This window comes from Parus major, chromosome 5, assembly GCF_001522545.3.
Source record: "Parus major isolate Abel chromosome 5, Parus_major1.1, whole genome shotgun sequence".
Taxonomy (NCBI): Eukaryota; Metazoa; Chordata; class Aves; order Passeriformes; family Paridae; genus Parus; species Parus major.
The window spans coordinates 33575820-33594830 of NC_031774.1; the positions used below are offsets into that span (position 1 = coordinate 33575820).

A 19011-nucleotide genomic window follows, 5' to 3' on the forward strand; every position below is an offset into this window, starting at 1 on the left:
ATGAACACAAACTGATTTGCTTATCCCATGAGCACCTGTATATTCCTTCCAATTTTTATGTTTTTAAAGAACTTACAGTTAAAAGACACAAAATTAACAACTTGCATTAAATATCTGTGTTACCACAATTTTTACTATCAGATGTGTTGTTTTATGACATCTGTCATAGCTAATTTTTGCCTAAATAGATGTCTAAAATAAACTTCTCATATCTTTGTGTTTCCTCTTCTCCCCTACACCACAATCAGTCTGTATTTTGCTTACAATTGAAACTGAGAATTCAGTGTGGCTGATTTCATCACAACTGTCTTTGGGATAACTTGTTCTAGGACTAGAACATGAACAAGCAGTATAAGATATTTTCATAAAAGGGGTCAAGGAATGGCACTCTTGCTTCACAGCATCTTTTTTATTGATTTATGTCAACAAATCCCCAAACATCAGCATTTCTCCACTTAGATTAAATTGTAAGGGATGTTTGAATGGATAAGCACTGCTAAAGGCATAATCCAAAACAGAACTCTTCTAATGAGTTCAGTGGACTCTGCATTAAACAGTATATCTAACTACAGACTGTTAATCGCTACGCTTAATAACAAGACCAGATATAAACCCCACAACCACTGTCCTAAGAGATTCAGTTCAAATTAAATGCTTCTTAATTTAATGCACTACAATTTTTTTGTGTGTGTACTTATGTGGAAAGTGTTTGTGTGATACCTTTATATCATATATTCCCACTGTGAAGCAACCCATGCAACCCTTGCAGCTTCTTTTATAAACAAATCGATGGGTGACTCAGGATTACTGAAAAATAAAACCAGCTCATATACAAGGAGAACATTCCCCCTTAGAGATAAGTGTACAATTTTCTCATTTTTTGTTTAATATTATACACCCATGGTAAACACCTTGTCTATGAGGTTCAATAAAACTGTTTATTAAAAAAAAAAAACAAACCAAGTATAAAACTGGAAAAACATCATAGAATAATGCTACTTACTACAGTTGCCCTCTCTTGCACAGAAACACATATAGGTGTACAAAATTTTAATAGCTTTTTTTTGTTTTGTTAAAGTAAATATAAAGGTCTGACAAGATCTGCCGGTTTTGGTAGAAGGAAATACTATTCATGACCACTATTTAAATATGGTATCAATAAGATCAGGTGAAAAAATTGAATCAGCTAAAGATTACATATTTTAAAGCTGAGCATAAATGAAACATTCATTATAGTCATGGTTGAAATTTATATAAAACAGACAACATCTAGTGAACTCTTCCTTTCATCCTATGCTTTGTCATTAATAAAGAAGATTTATCCATAGGAAATCCTGACCACTATTCTCATTGAAGATTCTTCCTGTATTGATTTGATCTGGAAAACGTCTTCACTAAATAAGAAGTTACTAGAGAATCTAAAGTTAAATTTGAAATTATAATACACAAATTCATCATTTACATGCATAGACATCGCTCACTTTAATTTGAACAAAACCAATAAAAAACCCAAAAAAGACTGATTTCTATGTTGTAATGAAGACTTACTAAAGAAAGTTATTACTATCCAGATAAAGCTGCTATGCAAAGATTTGAAATCAAAACACATGAAGAGTGTACTGAAAACACGAATGGAAAACCACAACCAGCCTGATGCAGTGCCAAGCAAAGCAATAAATCAGACTTAGGCCAAACCACACTTCAGAGAGTTTTAATTTATACCATAAACAGAAAAAGTTTAACAGGTTTTGGCCTATGCCAAGTACTTTGATCTATCAAGAAGACTACAAACATAGATATAAAAGCATTTATATTGTTTCATAAAATATGAAACGTTATATTAAATGACTATACATAAAAGCCACTTCAGGCTTTTTTTTAATAAATTAAAACAATATATTCTAGTTGGAGTTCTTCTAGAAGTTGTAGACACACAGAATTTTCAACAATTGTTTTTAACAGTATAATCAAAACTGTAGGAAAATGCCGTCCTTCTACAGATGGTCATTACAATGGAAAGCATGAGCCCATGTTACTTTATCTTTCAAAATACTTTGCAGCCTATATTCAATGTAGAAAAATACATTGAATTTCATATTCAAAAAACAGATGATTCTGTTTTAATCACAAAACTATTCAGAAAAAGAGAAACAAACGAACTTGGGGGAAAAAATCTACTAAAAGCATTTCTCTGGGTTTTTTACGGTCTTAAGGTTTTGGGGTTTTTTTCAAAAATTTTCTATTTCTAAAAACATAATGCAGACTGTGGTATCTGAAAGGAAATCATTATCACATATACAGATGTTTTAGAGGAAATTCCTCTTTAAGTATTCTCTTTGATGTGATTGTGCTCCCAAATAATCACTGCAGTCTGGAGCCAGAAGACAGAAAAGTAGACTTGTGAGTGTGTAAAGATCAGACTATGCTGAGCAGCAGAGTTTAAGCTCTCAGCATTGCTCTGCTACAAAGTAGGAAAGTGTTAAGGAAACAGAATAAAGTACACAATTAACCTTTAGTGGTTATCTCAAACAAAACCAACAACATAGCCTTTTAAAATCAAATCAATACTGTAATCACACAGCAATATAAACAAACTTTTAATATTATGACTCTGACTAGTGTTCCTAAAGTCAATTTTAGCGGTTTCCACTACACAATTTGTTTAGTTTTTGCACTGAACTTTGTTTATAGGAACACATCATTATCTATTGGAAATAATAGTTCCTCACTCACAAACATTTTATTACAAACCACAGAGGAATGCTGTCTTTCCTAAGGCAAAGAAGAAAACAACCATACATGAGTAGCACATGTTTTTCAAGTTAAAAATCCTGCATAAGACTTCAATCCTCACTACAATTAAAGTTCTATGCTTAATTTCAACATGATATATCATACAAAAATTTCTTTAAATTACAGAAGTAGCTTACCATAAACACCAGCCCTACCACCCCACTGGGATTTTCTTTTACTAGTTGCTGACAAAACACTTAGAGCCATTATTTCTCCAGGATTTTGCACAGAGATAGGACCTTGGTCATAAAAATATATAGTAAAAATTAATCTTAGAGTGGCAATTTTCTTGATGGTTTTCTAGATTTCCTTCCATACAACTAACCATGGGAAACCATAATTAAGAGATATTGGGCAGTTCAGTGCATTAGTATCTTAAATATAAACAGAGAAGATGTGTCCAGAAAGTTAGTGGAGGCAGCATCTCCAAGTGACAAGACATCAGCTGGGAAGGGCATTAACTCATTTATGAATTGTCAATAATGACAAATTCTTATTCACAACACTATTTTGCCATAGGACAATGAGAATAAATTATCGATAAGGAGAATGTGAACACAGAAACTTAAGGAATTCATTAATATTCAACTTGTGTACAAATTGGTAATCATCTTTTTCTTTAAAAACAGCTGTAGGATGCTGAAGCATCCTCTTGTAGAACCCAAGTATTCCTAAACATACTATGTACACAAAGAATAAGTAACTAGCAATGGGAAAAAAAATGTTTGTAAAGTTCAGAAACACATCTGCATATCTGTGTCACTAGTGATGGGAATGAAACTTGGATTTACAACACAAATATCCTATGCTTGCATGCCTTTTCTTCTCAAGAGCTGGTTAAAGAAAACCACAGACCTGACTTTTCTTCAAAAAGGACAGGATTACATGGAATCTGAGTAACTGGATATAAGATCTACATAACCTACTCAAGTGGTCAGGAGGAAATATGTAGAAATTAGGATAAGCAGGTGGACAATGACATTTGGAGCCTTTAGCCATGAGAGTTCTTGAGTAACAGTTATATAACACAGACATGCTGGTCACAAGCTACTGGAAAGTAGCTGAGATACTTGTTCAAATCTTGGCACTGCTGTATTTCAGCTGCTCACATCCTTGCAAAACTGAAGTAAAAAGAGAAACTACCTATTTCTGACAAAATATTAATATATTTAAAGAAACCACACATGCAAAATATTAACAAGCAAATATGTAAATAACAGAGAAAATTAGGCAAAAGAGTATTAGGTAAGAGAAAATCAGGCAAAAGAATTCTAGAGCTTGAGTTTCTTCTGATTTTCTTTCAGGATGATGTTACACATTTAAGAATGGATCAGTAAAAAAGTCTAAAAGCCTACTTTGAAATCTGTCAGAAACCGGTCCCCTGATTTACACATGCTGGACTCAAGAACAAAATCGTGTGTTCACAAGACAATGAGGATTAAAAGAAATCCAGATCAACAGCTAGGTTTCAGGAGAAAACAGATTGCATAATTTAAGTATCTGTCATCTAATTTCTCATTCAGTGTTCTTATTACACAACACATTAGAAATGGCAGCAAGCTATATAGTTTTCCACACTAAAAAGTGTATACTGGCAGGAGAGAGCATTTATGGAAGAGAATGTTTTCTTCGAATAATAATGCAAACTTTTTTGCTGCATTTTTAAAAATGCAACTTACAAAATGCACCTACCACAGCACACAGACTCTTTGGGTGGTGTGTCCCTTCCTGTTCACCTATTACAGGTTTAGACTAGGCTAGAATAGTGTGATTTGGAGTACCAAAATTAATTTAGCAAAGGTTCTAAAACTCCCAAACAATTCTCCACACTCTACTGCTCAAAAACTGGTAAAAGAGAATATTTAGAAAATATCAGAGGAATTTCTACAGAAGAAAAAAAAATGAGACAGAACAACATCAGCCAAGTTACACATATATTGCATTTTGCAGGACATTGTGAAAGGTTCATACAAGAAGAATCAAAGTATTTAAACCAAAGCAAGGTTTAGGTGTGAATGAGAAGCCATTTCAATTTTGAACAGAGTATCACTTAACATTTTCACAGAACTGAAGAATAATGTGACAGCTTTCTTCTTCAGTCTTGACAAATCTCTTTTGCCCTGACCACATGCTAGTGATTTACATTTTAGAAGTCATAATGTCACCAAAATGAACCTGTCTCTTTTTTTAAAGGAAAATCCAATTTGCCTAGACAGAAATTACTGCATGTCCCAACACAACTCCTGTTAGTTGTGATATATAAACAATAGATTTAAATTTTAAATCTATTAAATTTTATAAATTAAATTTTAAATCTTTAAATTGCATCTTCACTATTTTTAGTATTGGAGGGCTTGTGTTTAGAAGATTACATGCTCTAATGGTTCTGGAGCTTCAGAATCTGATGAATGACTTGTTAAGTGATTGGGAAACCTGAAGCACATAGATTTTGCTGTGAGAAATAAACTTAACATTACCAAGATTGTTTTCTCTCCAGTAAAGTCAAGGTCTGGAATTCAGTATTGAGATTACAGTTACCACCACATGTATTGAAAAATTCAGAAGCTGTCACCAGTAGTGTAGTGAGTGATTTGAGATTCCTCTTAAAGGACAAGCAGACTGAAGATGTTCTGCATCATTTCAGCTGGTTTTTAAAGTGTTACAAACACAAATGACACACCTGATGCCAGCATATTCACTATTTGTTCTGACAAAGAACTTGCTCCAGATCATTTTCAACAAAAGAGCACTGGAAAAACCGAAAGCAGTGTGTCTTGTTCTTTTTGTCTTTAGACAAAGAGCAATAACAACAGAAGATGTAGTGCTATCAATTCTCAAGTCTGGGTGTACATGAAAATAGATCCAGCTTCCTTGAATGGACATTTCTGAAAGGCATGAATTACAAAAGTTATTCTAACCAAGTAAAATTTTTATTTTTCTCAAAACTGCTTAAGCAAGTTTTTAAAATCTATTGAAAATGAAAAATATTATTTGAGGCATAAACCTTGAACAGGATCCTAAGCAGCAGTGAGGAAGATAAATTATTATTTATGTCTCTCTGAATGCCAGGTGAGAGCTTAATGTCTGTAGGGACAATTCCATTAACAATAGGCTTTCATGTGTGAAAAAAAAACCAGAGAAACAAAAATTAGACTTTAAGTATGCAAATTAATGTTGCAACAACCTCTGGAAAATGTGACAACAAAATTCTAAGAAGCAAATGCTGAAATGAGCTCTACTAAACTGGCTCTGTTCCTGATAGTCCAAAGGTACCAACCACAGAAAGAAACACTACCAAGACACCCAGGTGGTAGAAAAAGCAGGTCAGATTGGCTATAGAAAAGTTGTTTTTACCCAAGTAACCACAAAGCAATAAATAAACACAGAATATTTTCACTGTAAAAAAAAGATTCACAATGTGTAACTTAAATTGACATTTCCCTTCTGTTTGTGATGGGCTCTGGTAAACATTATTACTTGGTTTACACTAAGACAAACAGGTATAATATATATAGAAATCAGATAATTAGGAAGTTTCATAGTAACTACCAACTTTCAGAACAACTACCAACCTCTTGAAATCTCAGTGTACCACATCATCTACAGTAAGTTTCAAGGCTGCTAATGAAAGTAAAAACCAAACCAAAATAGAAATTTTTATGAGATCTGGAAAAATAAAGTTCCCAAACGTATCATAGACTTGGTTCAGTATAACATCTGACACATTCCTCCAAAAAAACCCAAAAAAAGATACACACAAATTTTCTGTTAGCCATAGGAACAGCTACATAAGAAAAGGAATTTTTTTTCTAGCATATGTAACCACTCATAAGCCTGATAACAGAATATGCATATATTTAACTAGATGTATACACCTGAACTATTCCCTCTTCAGAACTGATAAATAGAGATAAAAAAAAATCTCTATTAGACAAAATTTGTAAATATGACGTTTATAGCCTCAGCTATGACAATTCTTGGTCATTAAGATTACCTGGCAAGGACCAACATTCTCATTTAGTTGGCTGTTCTCATTTAAAAATGACAAAGAATCACAGAAAGGGTTGGTTTGGAAAGGAATTTAAAGATCATCTAGATCTAAACGCCCTGTTGTGAGCAAAAACACCTTCCACAATGCCCCATCCAACCAGGCCTGGAGCACTTCCATGAACAGAGCATCCATCACTTTTCTGGGCAACCTGTGCCAGGGCCTCATCACCCCCACAGGGAAGAATTTCTTTTTAGTATGGAGCCTAAACCTGCTCTCTTGCAGTTTGAACACTTGGCCCCTTGTCCAGTCACTACATGATCTTGTCCAAAGTCCCTCTGCAGCTTTCTTGTAGGCCTATTTAGGAACTGAAAGGGCACAACAGGGTCACCCCGAGCCTGCTCTCCTCCAGGCTAAACTCCCTCAGTGTTTCCTCTTAGGAGTACTCCAGCCCCCATTTTGAGGCCATTCGCTGGACATTCTTCAACAAATCTAAATCCTTCTCGTGCTGGGGGTCCCCAGCCAGGAAGGAGAGGATTTTTCAAATTGGCTGCTGGATAAAATCCTTGTAATGTCCTGACAGCTGAGCCACACCATAAAGTGTTCAGGGGTGGCTGACAATGGAACAGAACGCACTGTCACAGGAATGACCACAAGTTCCAGAAGCAGAACCACACAGTTCAGTGCCCAAGGACACACTTGGGCATGCTCAAATTTTGCAGACACAGCCAAAGACACCAACTTTTTCTCCCCATCCCCCCCCAGCTTTCTCCTTTATAGGTGGCAAGGGGATTATCTCAGCAGTTCATTATGACGTTGAGATGCTCAGTGTCATCTTTGTTCACATCACCATCTCTGCAGGTCCATGAACTCAGGTTGTGCCTTTATGAAAAGACACGTACGGCATCAGCTCGTAGTTCAGTGGTCTTGACTATTTTAACTCTTGGGAACTTTCACTAGGGATCACTACTATTATTCCAAAAGAAAAAATGGCAATTCCTTTTATTTCAGAACCCCCAGCATAATAAGTATTTTCATTTTCTTTAGGTATTTAAATAGACATTCAATTCTGTAATAAATTATCCACAAGATTTCCATAAAGGATTCCTTCCCTCCCCCCCAGCTGCCATTGCATCTTACTTCTTGTGATCGTAGGTTTCCTTTCCCACTTTTGGAATGCCATCTGGTGTGAAAATTAAGACTTCTGAAAGCCATGCGATGAAAAAAATAAAATAATCCTATTTAATAATGAATTTGAAGGCACAGAAAAGCTTTTCTTTCCAAAATTGCTTTTATACTGTCACAATTATGTTTATTACTTTTCATTACTTTCTTAGGATTGCAATATTCTCCCCATTGGTATTTGTTTCTATTAAAGTCTAAAGGCTGAACACATCTTTTGGATGTAATAAATGAAATAGGCTTTTTTTGTTGACATGAAAAAAATAGTGATCATCTGTTGTATCTGGAAAAATACTAGAGGATGCAATAAATTTTTTAAGAAAATTGTGGAGCAGAGCAAAACTAAAAATTACAGTAAAAAATCAAATACTTTTGTTAAGCGTCAAAATAATGGAAATCAAGACTAAAATTTCTTCCTAAATGAAAAGTGTAGATACCTCATCCCCTCCCAGAAAGCAATTATAATTTTCCTGATTCATACAACTATCACTACTAGGGCATCTCTATATAAAATGCTCAAGGTTTCCTCTAACACATTAACATGCTTCCCCTACCCCTAAACACTTTATGTCACACCACTTTAAGTCATAAATTCTGATTAATTACTACTGAATTTCAGAAGCAGGACTTTGTTTTAGAAGAGAAACCACCATACAGCATGGTGTAAAAGCATGAAAAGAGATGCTCTGCTTCCTCTATAGAACAATACCCAAAAGTCAAATATTTGTAAATAAGAAAAAGTAAAAGTAGTAAAGGTTTTTGCACACAGATACCATGGAGAGTTGCACATACACAGGAAGAACAAGATCCAAACAAACCTACAAGCTGACACCTAGATGAAGGACTAGAAATACAAGTTCTAGCAGTTACTTTGAGATGAAGTAGTAATGCTAGCATTAAAGTTGGTGCACTTTTAGGCCTATTTCTTCATTGCACACACACACATTTTTTCAATGCATACACACTGAAAAAAAAGAAAAAAAAATAATAGGACATACAGCCACAGTTATTACAAACATGAGTCAGAGCTCACTCAGGTTTTACATCCAGGACAACAGGTTCATCCTAATTAACCAGCACGGCCTAATATGGCAATAAACAAGTACCAACTTTGCAAATATCTAAGAACCCATTTGAGCTGACAGGAATAAGAGAGCAAAAATCCAAGGCACATGGTCAAACATTTGTATGCATTGACTAGACAGGATGTACAGGTTTTACTAAAACTGACTATACAACTTTTATCAAAACTGACAAGTTTTTGAACTTCCATGTATTCTCTTTTGGTTTATGCTTAGAATTTTCCTTCCAGCAATTTTTCATGCTCCTACCTTCACAGATATTGATGGACATGAATCTTAGGATTCTGTAATTCTCCAACTATTAGAAATAACAGATTTACATTTATGAATTTTTTACAAAGTATTTCAACATCCCCTATTTTTTGGCTTCATCAATGCTCTTTGTGCTTCAGTTGAACTTTATTGACAAAGGGGAATGTCTGGAGCAGAATTATAAAATCAATCTTCCCTCCTTATCTGGAGTTGTTAGACTGCTTTTAAGGCAGCGAGTCCTGGTTTGGGTCCTCCAGTACAATGAAGATGTTGATAAACTACAGAAAGTTCATTGGGGAGTCACCAAGGCAGGTAAGGTTGTGAAATACTTGCCCTTAAAAGTGGAAGCTGAAGCAACTTGGCCTCTTTCATCAAGATTGGAGAACAAGCAACTTCAGAAGGACCCCAAAGTAGGCCCCCCCAAAAGGTCCTTAATACCTATAAAGTCATAAAGAAAATTAACTTATGCTCTCTTTCCAGTGATGTATGGTGGGAGGACATCACTGAAACAAGAGGTTCTAATTAGACTTAAGGAAAAACCTTTTCCAGAGAACTCTCTTGGACTAGAAAATGCTGCAGAAAAGCTATACATCAGTAAGATGAAGCCATCAGCAATCCTGTCTGCCTGCACAGCTGACCCTGCCTGAAGAAGGAATTTAGACTAGAGATCTTCTGATAACCCTCCCAAACTGAATTATTCTATAAATCAGGTTCAGATTGTATTAATAACTTATTGTATTGATTAATTGATTAATAACTTATTGTATTTAATTTTGTTCTTGCATGGATTTAGTTTTTGTTGTGCCATCATCCCCACTTTTTCTGAAGAAAATTCTGTGTGCTGCACAATTATTTCTTACCATATTCTGGTACAACCTCTCTCTCATCTACAGAGCAAAGATTTTTCTCATAGCATCTATACAAACGTGATTTGTGAAAGTGAAACTGGTTATTACCAGGAACTCAGGCTATCAATCTTCCTTTTTTTAGCTGTGCAAATATAATGCTGAAAGTCATACAGGAATAATTTTTAATGTTTTGACATCTCCTGGCTTTTAGATTACTGCTGTGAAGAAGGACTTATACATCAATACAAAGGCATCTAATCAGATGACAAAGATAAAACTCAGTGAAGACACGTGCAAGGTAAAGCCTTGAATCTAAGTTACTTTTAAGGCAACAATAGATTATAAATAAACTGTAACTTTTCTGATAACAAACCTGGTTGTCAGTGTCAATGAAGTAGTTTCTTAATGTGGAAATACAGTAGAAAGAAACATGGCAGGTAGTAGAAAAAGTACAATATTCTAAACTGTATGCTATTGCCCAAATACAAAGTTTTATTTTGGCAAATTTGTCATACATACACAATACTACAAAAAGTGAAAAGCCTTAATACTTAGAAGAGTCCAGAGACAAGCTTCAACAATCTACAGCTACAATAACATAATAAAAAGGTATAAAAATCATTAGGATTATAAGCCAAACAAGTTTTTTAATTAGCATTAGTATTACAGTTAATAAATAAATCATATGGCTCAAAAAATAAAAAAAAAAGGGAGACAAAATCAGTAAAAATTATACGCAAATGTAAAATAATTATTATCTTGCTGGAAAAAGGTATTTTTAAAGGTTATTATATTAGAGATACTGGATACTATAAAAAGTGTATTTACCCTTATGCACAAAAGAAATCTTTAGTTTCACAGGTTTTATGTTATAATATAGATATAGTATTTCTATACTTTCAGTATTTAGATGAAAAATATAAACTTTTTAAGGTAAATTTACTTGGAAATTACACAGAACTATATTTTCTAGATTGTCTGAAGTAGCTTTTGCAGAATAATTACCAGGAACTATAAGATCACAAAAAGAAATACAACACTTATTACAATGATTCTAGGAAAGGACTGCAAGATTAATGTATAAGAACTTTGAGGAAATTTTGTTAGATTTTATTAGAATCTGTACTGTGGTGGTAACAAGGTAAGAATCATGCAAGATATACTAAAACATGAAGTATTTCTGAACACAGATTTTCACAGTACATAGTAGTTAACAGAAGACAAAGCTGCTCCATAATGTAGATAAATGAAAAATACATTATACAGTTCTGAATATATATTTTCTAAATTCTTTTCTATGTTCTAAATTATTTCCTGAAATTTGAAGATTCAATGATGTGTTGGTAATAACTATCTCCTTTCTAAACAGTTTTCGTAAATGTCCTTTCCAAAAGCTTATTTGAAAACAGAACTGCTGTAGAATAATAAGAAAAGCCCTTGCATGGAAGAATTAATTAATTAAGGAGGGAAAATCTAAACTGTCCATTCTCACAACAGAGAGATGGTGTATTGTGTTATAGGCGTATGTAGTCAAAAATCTGAAAAATGGGAGCTGACATCAGTGCTGAAAATTCTGTCACTCTGATGATGGTTGTTAGGCAATGAAGATAAATGTCAGTGAAGAACCACAGAAGGGCTTCAGAATGAAGTGACTGTGTGAAAGAATAGCAAATGTCATTCCATGTACACAAATGTGATGTACAAAGAGAAAACAATTCTAATTTCATACAGAAAAATAATGGACTCAGAACCGTCCATTATTTCACCCATTCAAGTGCGAAATTTTGGATAATGATATAAAAGAGTTGACTAATTTTTAACAGGCAAAGAGAAAATCAAATGTTAAGAATTTCTAAGAAAGGAATATAAACCAGAAAAGGGTGTGAGATGACATATGATGACATAAATGTGTGTTTGTATGTCTTCAACTGTGGTCCCTCCCTTTGCCTCCAAATGAAGCAATACAGCTGGAAAAGATTCAGAAGACACACTTAAAGCTATAGGTTGGCTTCTAAACCAAGAACTAATGTAAGCTTACACTTCTCAAAATCTGGAAATTACTTTTGCTAAATGTCAAACGTGGAAAATCAAGAAGGCAGAGGAAAGGGACTGATTCATCCTCTCTAACAGGAATTCCCAATGAGAAAGGTTGAAAAATGCATTGGTGGTTCTTTGGCAACTGCTCATTATTAAGTAATAAAGTTCCTAACACCTTTGTATACACTTCACTTTATCACAAACGGACTCCTAATGGGCATATTTCTGAAGGGAAAAGTCTTCAAAAACTCATAGTGATGCTGAGGACTTTAATCAGAGATTTCAGCAGAACACAATCTCCTTATGTATTCACCTTTACAGCCACATATGCAATAAACACAGATATTCAAGTTCAACACATGGCATGTGGACCTTCCTGAATATGATGTTTCTTTCTCAGAGAAGCAGTGCTCATTATACAGCCTGAGTAAGCCATTATTGAAATACAATTTTTATTTTACACATTGTCAGGCCTTGTGTTAAAAACATAACTCAACACATGAAATGTAATTTAAGGGATAATTATTCTGAACATCAGATTTCATTAATCAGAACAAGATCATTGCAAAATTGATCAGGACAGACATTATGTCTTCTAAGTCATTACACAAGAAGATAGAATTGAGGAATCAAGATACAGCTCTGTAGCAGATGAGAGAATGTAAAGTATGAATGCAGAGAACCTGAGTTCTACTTCACTTACACAGGTCAGACAGATTCTCTCTTTTCATTTGGTTAGCAAGAACTTTTTGAGCTACCCTGAGTTTGAAGGAAATTCTACTTATGTGAGTGCATTTTAAAATATAAAACATATATATAGAAAACAAAATAGGATACAATTGTCAGTGAAACAATAAGAATTTTAAAAAGTCAATGTTATGTTAGCAGACAGGCAAACATAACTACACTTGCATAGATATGATTGCACAAAACATAATATGCTGTAACTGCTTGAAGTTAACTAAAAGGAAATGTGTGAAAAGGTTTTTAAATGTATTAAATATTCGGCTTAATGACTAAAAACATGTTAAACATGTGAATGCAAAAGCAATGGTCTCAAAAAGAGTTGCAGTAAATATATGCTCATATGAAATACATAATTGACAGCAATTTATACATAAGAATTAGTTTTTTCAATAAGATTTATATCAAGTGCAGTGCCTTTGAAAGAAAATAAGGTCATAACAAAAAAGTCTGCACAAAATGGTGTAAATGAACTGCTTGTAACACATAAAATATTCTATTCTATTTACAGCTACTAATGTACTGAAGTACCCAAAAAGAAAGAAAATATATTTAAATCAATTAAAGAACACTCAAAAACAACATTTCCATTTTAAAACTGACAGAATGTTATAAAATTTTGCATGGAAATACCCATTCCTAGTGGAATTCCTAGTTAAATATTTGAGATAGTATACAATACTTCATGAAAAGTTAGGAGATTATTTTCTATATCTAATAGTTTGTGAACCTTTTGTTATCAGATTCTGTCATCTATACAAAATACATCCATCCAGTGTTACATAATGATTAAAAAATTAGTCTGGTTTATATTAACAATTGTTTACCTTTGTCATCAGGCAGTTTATTTTAAATTTAAATTATTTGCTGAAAACAATAAACCTTATGTTGCCAAGTACTTCAAAAGCCTTTTCCTGTAGTTAACATTCTTATCTACAGATTAATTTTCTCCTTCTCACACACACCCCCCTGTTTCTTGGTTCATTTTTTATGGTCCGGATGCACTGATTAATTTAGCTACAATAAAGAACCTATAAACTCCATAATCTAAATATGTTCACTTCTGATAAAATTTTGACAATAGAAGCACTTGGATGTGGATTTTTATAGAATAAATACAATTCTATATAACTGTTTTAATTTTCCATTATTCAGCATTGGATGGTATGATTTAGTAAATAAAAAAATACTATTAACTATTCTGTTAGTTTATAAATAATACTGTAAAATGATAATACTGTAAAAATCTCAGCTCACTAATATCTAGTTCACTAATATTCTAAATCTGTTTACATTACCAATTTTGTAGTGATCAGAAATAGAAATGAAGCTAACTTCAAAAATGCTTAAAATACCTTAATTAAAAATAATTAAATAAGGTTTTAATTAAGGATTAATAAACTACTAGGAGGATTTATCAATACAAAATCTTTACAATTTTTATATATTATATATATAATTTTTTATATATTACAGCATTTCACAATTATGGAGCTGTTCTTGATCAACTGACATCTTAATTTTCCATTTTGAATTTTAATGCCTGCTTGAACTACAGTCACAGTGAGGCTTCCCAGTGAAGTAAAATCTTAATGTCCACATAGCAAGTATTATTTCTGTGATCTGGATCTTAATAACTGATTTAATAAATATAATTTTTGCTGTTTCTTATTTCTGTTAGTCCTGAATTAACAGAAAGATGAGAAAATATCCTAGCCTGGTCATCCTGAAAAGACTTGCTCTATAAATATCAAAAAATTCATCCTTATTGAAAGCCTTATCAAAGAAATATTGTTCAGAGTATAATTAGCTTAAAAATAAGTACCTTTTATAATTAATTGACAATTTGTGTATGAGCCTAAATCTGGCAAGGAATTTTATTTTATTTTTTTTTTAATGATTGAGTCTTTAAAGTCATGCTTGGCTTTCAGGAATGACAGGTAGAAAGCCAACTTGAAAAAACAGAGCCTCTATTGAAACCTGATAAAGTAATTTCACAATGCCACCTGTCAGGATAGTGCTCCCGTTGCACTTCAAATATTTTGATGTGGGATGAACGAAGGCATTAGAAAGGAAGAAGAGCTCTTTCAGTTAAACTATAATGATTGTCAGTTAAATACATATGATTAACATCCTACACTGCATCATACCAGACAGACTGCTAGAAAAGTTCTTAAGATACTAGGATACTACCTAAAAGTAGTATTCTAAAGACAGAATGTTTCTACTAAGACATTTCCATGTGTACCTTCCTCTAATTTCAAGAAAAGTGTTAATTGGTATCAACTAGCAACATATTCACAGAGCAGACATATTTTATTTAACTCCTATTAAAAATATCAGTCCCCTAATGTCCAGGCCTCTTTCTTCTAATGTAAAAAAAAAAAAAAAAAAAAGGAAAAAGGTAACTTTATAAAGTACCTCTTTGAAAGTAAAATATGTTAATTTTAAATTTCAGAATGAATAAAGTTCTGAATTTTAGGGTTTATTTTTGCATAATTTTTAAACAGACTTAACCTAAAGTTATTTGAACTCACATTTGGAATTGATGGCCCTAGTGTTTCATCACCATCTACTATAATGTGATACACACAGGACAATTTATTTTTAAATGCAACCTACAATTTAGTCCAATACATATACATATTCATTAAGTTTGATCAATCTAATCAAAGATGTCCTTGAAAGTATCCTCAAGGAAGACATTAAATCAGCATAAAATAACTATTATAAGCCACACAGCAGAAGGAAAAAGAGGTTACTATATATTGAAACACTTCAGTAATATGAAAACTCAAAGTTTCTATGTTTCTAGAAACATATTCTATATATCATGACCTTGCAAACTAAACTGTAATGTATGGAAATACAAAACAGACACTATTTTTATATACCTCATATTGAGATATTGATTTGTTTCTGCACTAAGCCTGAAGTATTTTACAAACAAAGGTAGAAAATATCTTCATTATTATGATTAATAAATTAAACAAATTAAAACCAAAATATTTGAATGTGAAAATTTTCATGTATAATGGAGGAGAAGATTGGGTATCTGATTTTATATATTGAACGGGTATTTTCATAATTCAATTACATGGCAGTTATTAATGCACAAAATTCAAAGTCCACATAGCAGAGCTTTCAGAAGAGTAACATACTTCTTTTGTACATCATCAGCAGCACCTTAGAAAAGTTATATAATACATTGTGTGCTTCCTGTGCACTTAAACATTCTACAAGCACGATATAACAATATTTAATTTACATACATCAAGTAACCCTTATTATTAAATCTTCCACAAAATTAGAATAACAGGAAAAAATTCTGCAAATGGAAAAAAAAAGTATTTTTTGCATAACTATTATCATCCTTCAATTTTACTGATCAATTTAAGAACTTTATTCTAGCTTAATGTTGATTTTATAAATAGCTGCTGATATTCATATCAAGATTCTTTCCTCTTCCCTCTTACTTTCCTCACCACTGAACATCATGGCAGCAGATACTAATGGAAACATGTTGACCTAAACTCTAGAAGAAAAAGAGATGGAAGAAAGTGTTTAAAGCAGTAAGAGAAAAGTATCAGTGTTTAAAGCAAAAGTGCACACATATACATAATGACAGAAACTATTCAGATATTTCAATCTCCTTTTGTTCTTATGTTTTTGTTATTAAGCCTTAAAAATCAGGAAAGGGAAAATGACATTAACTCATAATCCACAAGGTACAGCATATGTCCAGCTATAATCTTTGGCATTTATAATTTGACAATCAAGACAGATTCCATGAAAAGGACTGGAAAGGAATACAAAAGCTCAAATGTTTTTAAGAAGAGCTTTCTTCATGCAAGGGATCACACACAATTCGGGGAAACAATCATTAACAAAAGGTGTGAGTTCAACATGGTAAAATTCCTTCTAGGAAAAGGAATTCAAGTACAGAAAACTGATGAGCAGGGACAACATTTTGCATTTGACAAGATATAGAGTAAGAAAGCAATTAAAATCAAGTGGTGTGATCAGAGAGTTTTTAGACAAATGACTTTGAAAGTGGCTTTTTGAAGAAATGCAAGTTAAGGACCTAGATAAGACTTTGGTAACCTGTGAAGAAGAACAAGCATTTGAAGATTTTTATAAACAAAGAGTAAAGTTGAGATGCATGCAATCTGAAATGTCATAGATTGGCTATAAAACTCGACAGACAAATTATAGTCTTGAAAAGAAAGGGTATGTTGTCCACAGTAACCAAAAATGAGTAAGAAGGGTCTGTGAAGAGAACTGGGATCAGTATTCAAATTACTTATTCAAATTCTAAGTAGAGTATCTATAGGATAACCACAGTCAAGACAAGATGTTCTAGGAATCACAGACAGGAACACTAGATATGTGCATCATCGCGAGAAACAAAAAATACACTCCTGACCAAATCTGTGTGTAAGATCATGTATATCAATGAAGAATATTAGGAAGCAAATCTCTGGCACACAGATTAAAGTGAGATGATGGCAGGCAACCTACCAGATAATGAGATATATGAAGACAAAGTCACAAATGAACGACAGTTTCTTGCAGTTGATCATGACTACGGAGCCATACCCAGTAATTGAAATGAGTGTGAAAAGCTTGCGTACATATGTAGTTCAGGAGGAACAGATAAAGGGAGCAAAATAGTAGAGTCATACAATTTTAACAAGAGGAAATCACTAACTAATAGAACAAAATCTGGAATGAATGAGCTTCAAAGAAAAGGAAGATATAACTAACTCAATATTGGTATATACCCATATGCCCAACCGGGTATATGGGATTACTTTGCACAAAATGCATTAAAAATGCAGAAAAAATACAGGCTTATGCTTGCCAAACACAAAATAATCTATTTCTGGGGATTACAGATAGGAGAAAAAAAAAAATAACTAATATCTTCCATCTGACATTGCATTTATGATTTGGCAGAGAATTTAATAGAAGTTTATAAAGCTGGGCACAGTTCTTCCTGCTCCTCCTAATTAATGAATCGTCTACAAATGCTAACTACCTAAAAAAAAAAAAATCCCAAATCAGGAGTATAAAACATAATTAGGTCCCTAATTAAAATATAATCTTTTTGTTGCATATATATATTTTTTCTAAATATAGGACGAAAATCTAATCTTAATGATTTTCATGCTTTGGATAGTTTTACAGAATGAGATTGCTATCATACCCTGAAAGTATGAATTTTGTTAGTCACTCCTGACCTTAAGTCAATACCTATAAAATAAATTTAAAAAAAATTTTTTTGACTCTTTGACATTATAGAGTAAAAAGGAAAATGCTTTCCTTCAAGCTACAGTGTTTGAAAAGCAGTCAAACTAGAGAAAGGTAGCAAGCTCAAGCAAATGAAAATCAGAATTTCAGAATCTTGTTATATAATTGAAATAAATATCCAATTGCTTTTTTTCTTTCCTTTTCTTGTTCCTATTTTTTGTTTCTTTGGTTTTGGGTTTTTGATTATTTTTTTTGCCTCTAATTTTCTAATTTTTCCCCCTTCTAAAGTGCTGCTTATATTAATGGCAGAAATAATCATTAGAGTGGAAGCAGCTGAGACTTATTTTTATTTGTTGAATCTCATGTTAGCCAGTGAAATCTAGCGTTATAAAATAGCAGGCCTTATTAAAAAGGAAAAATAATTTTATTAACAAGCCCATAAGCCTTCATATAACAAAATATGGCAAAATATCTAGTACTAAACTATCATGCTATCAGATGCACACTAACACTCATGAATGCCTATTTAATCTGCTAAATGTATTTTAATGTGGTTACTGATATGAACAAAAGTGGTATAAAAAAATGAAGAAATTAGACTGTAAACTGTGAAAAACAGAATAGGATGATGTAATATTAGAAGTAATTTCTCACAAGAATCCTGTGCTGAATTAGAGCAACTTTCCAGCGATATGGCATTTCCTTCCTGTGCCACTCCATACTCCCTGAAAATATATAAAACGGAATGGGTTTTACAGTACATGGAGTCACGTTAATGTCAGTTACTCTCTAGGCTTTATGATTCCTTAAGGACATACCACAAAAAAAAAAA

The 19011-nt window shown here is 32.8% G+C and overlaps 1 protein-coding gene across 5 annotated transcripts in view; it reads right to left on the reverse strand.

Moving 5' to 3' along the window:
• Window positions 1-19011, reverse strand: part of NOVA1 (NOVA alternative splicing regulator 1) — a 145541-nt gene that overhangs the window by 70619 nt on the left and 55911 nt on the right. The window contains exon 3 of one of the 5 annotated variants that reach the window (XM_033514885.1): window positions 18834-18904. The exons of the other annotated variants lie outside the window; for them this stretch is intronic. The gene's annotated coding sequence lies outside the window, so the exon portion shown is untranslated. The remainder of the gene's footprint in view (window positions 1-18833; window positions 18905-19011) is intronic. 5 annotated transcript variants of the gene reach the window in all.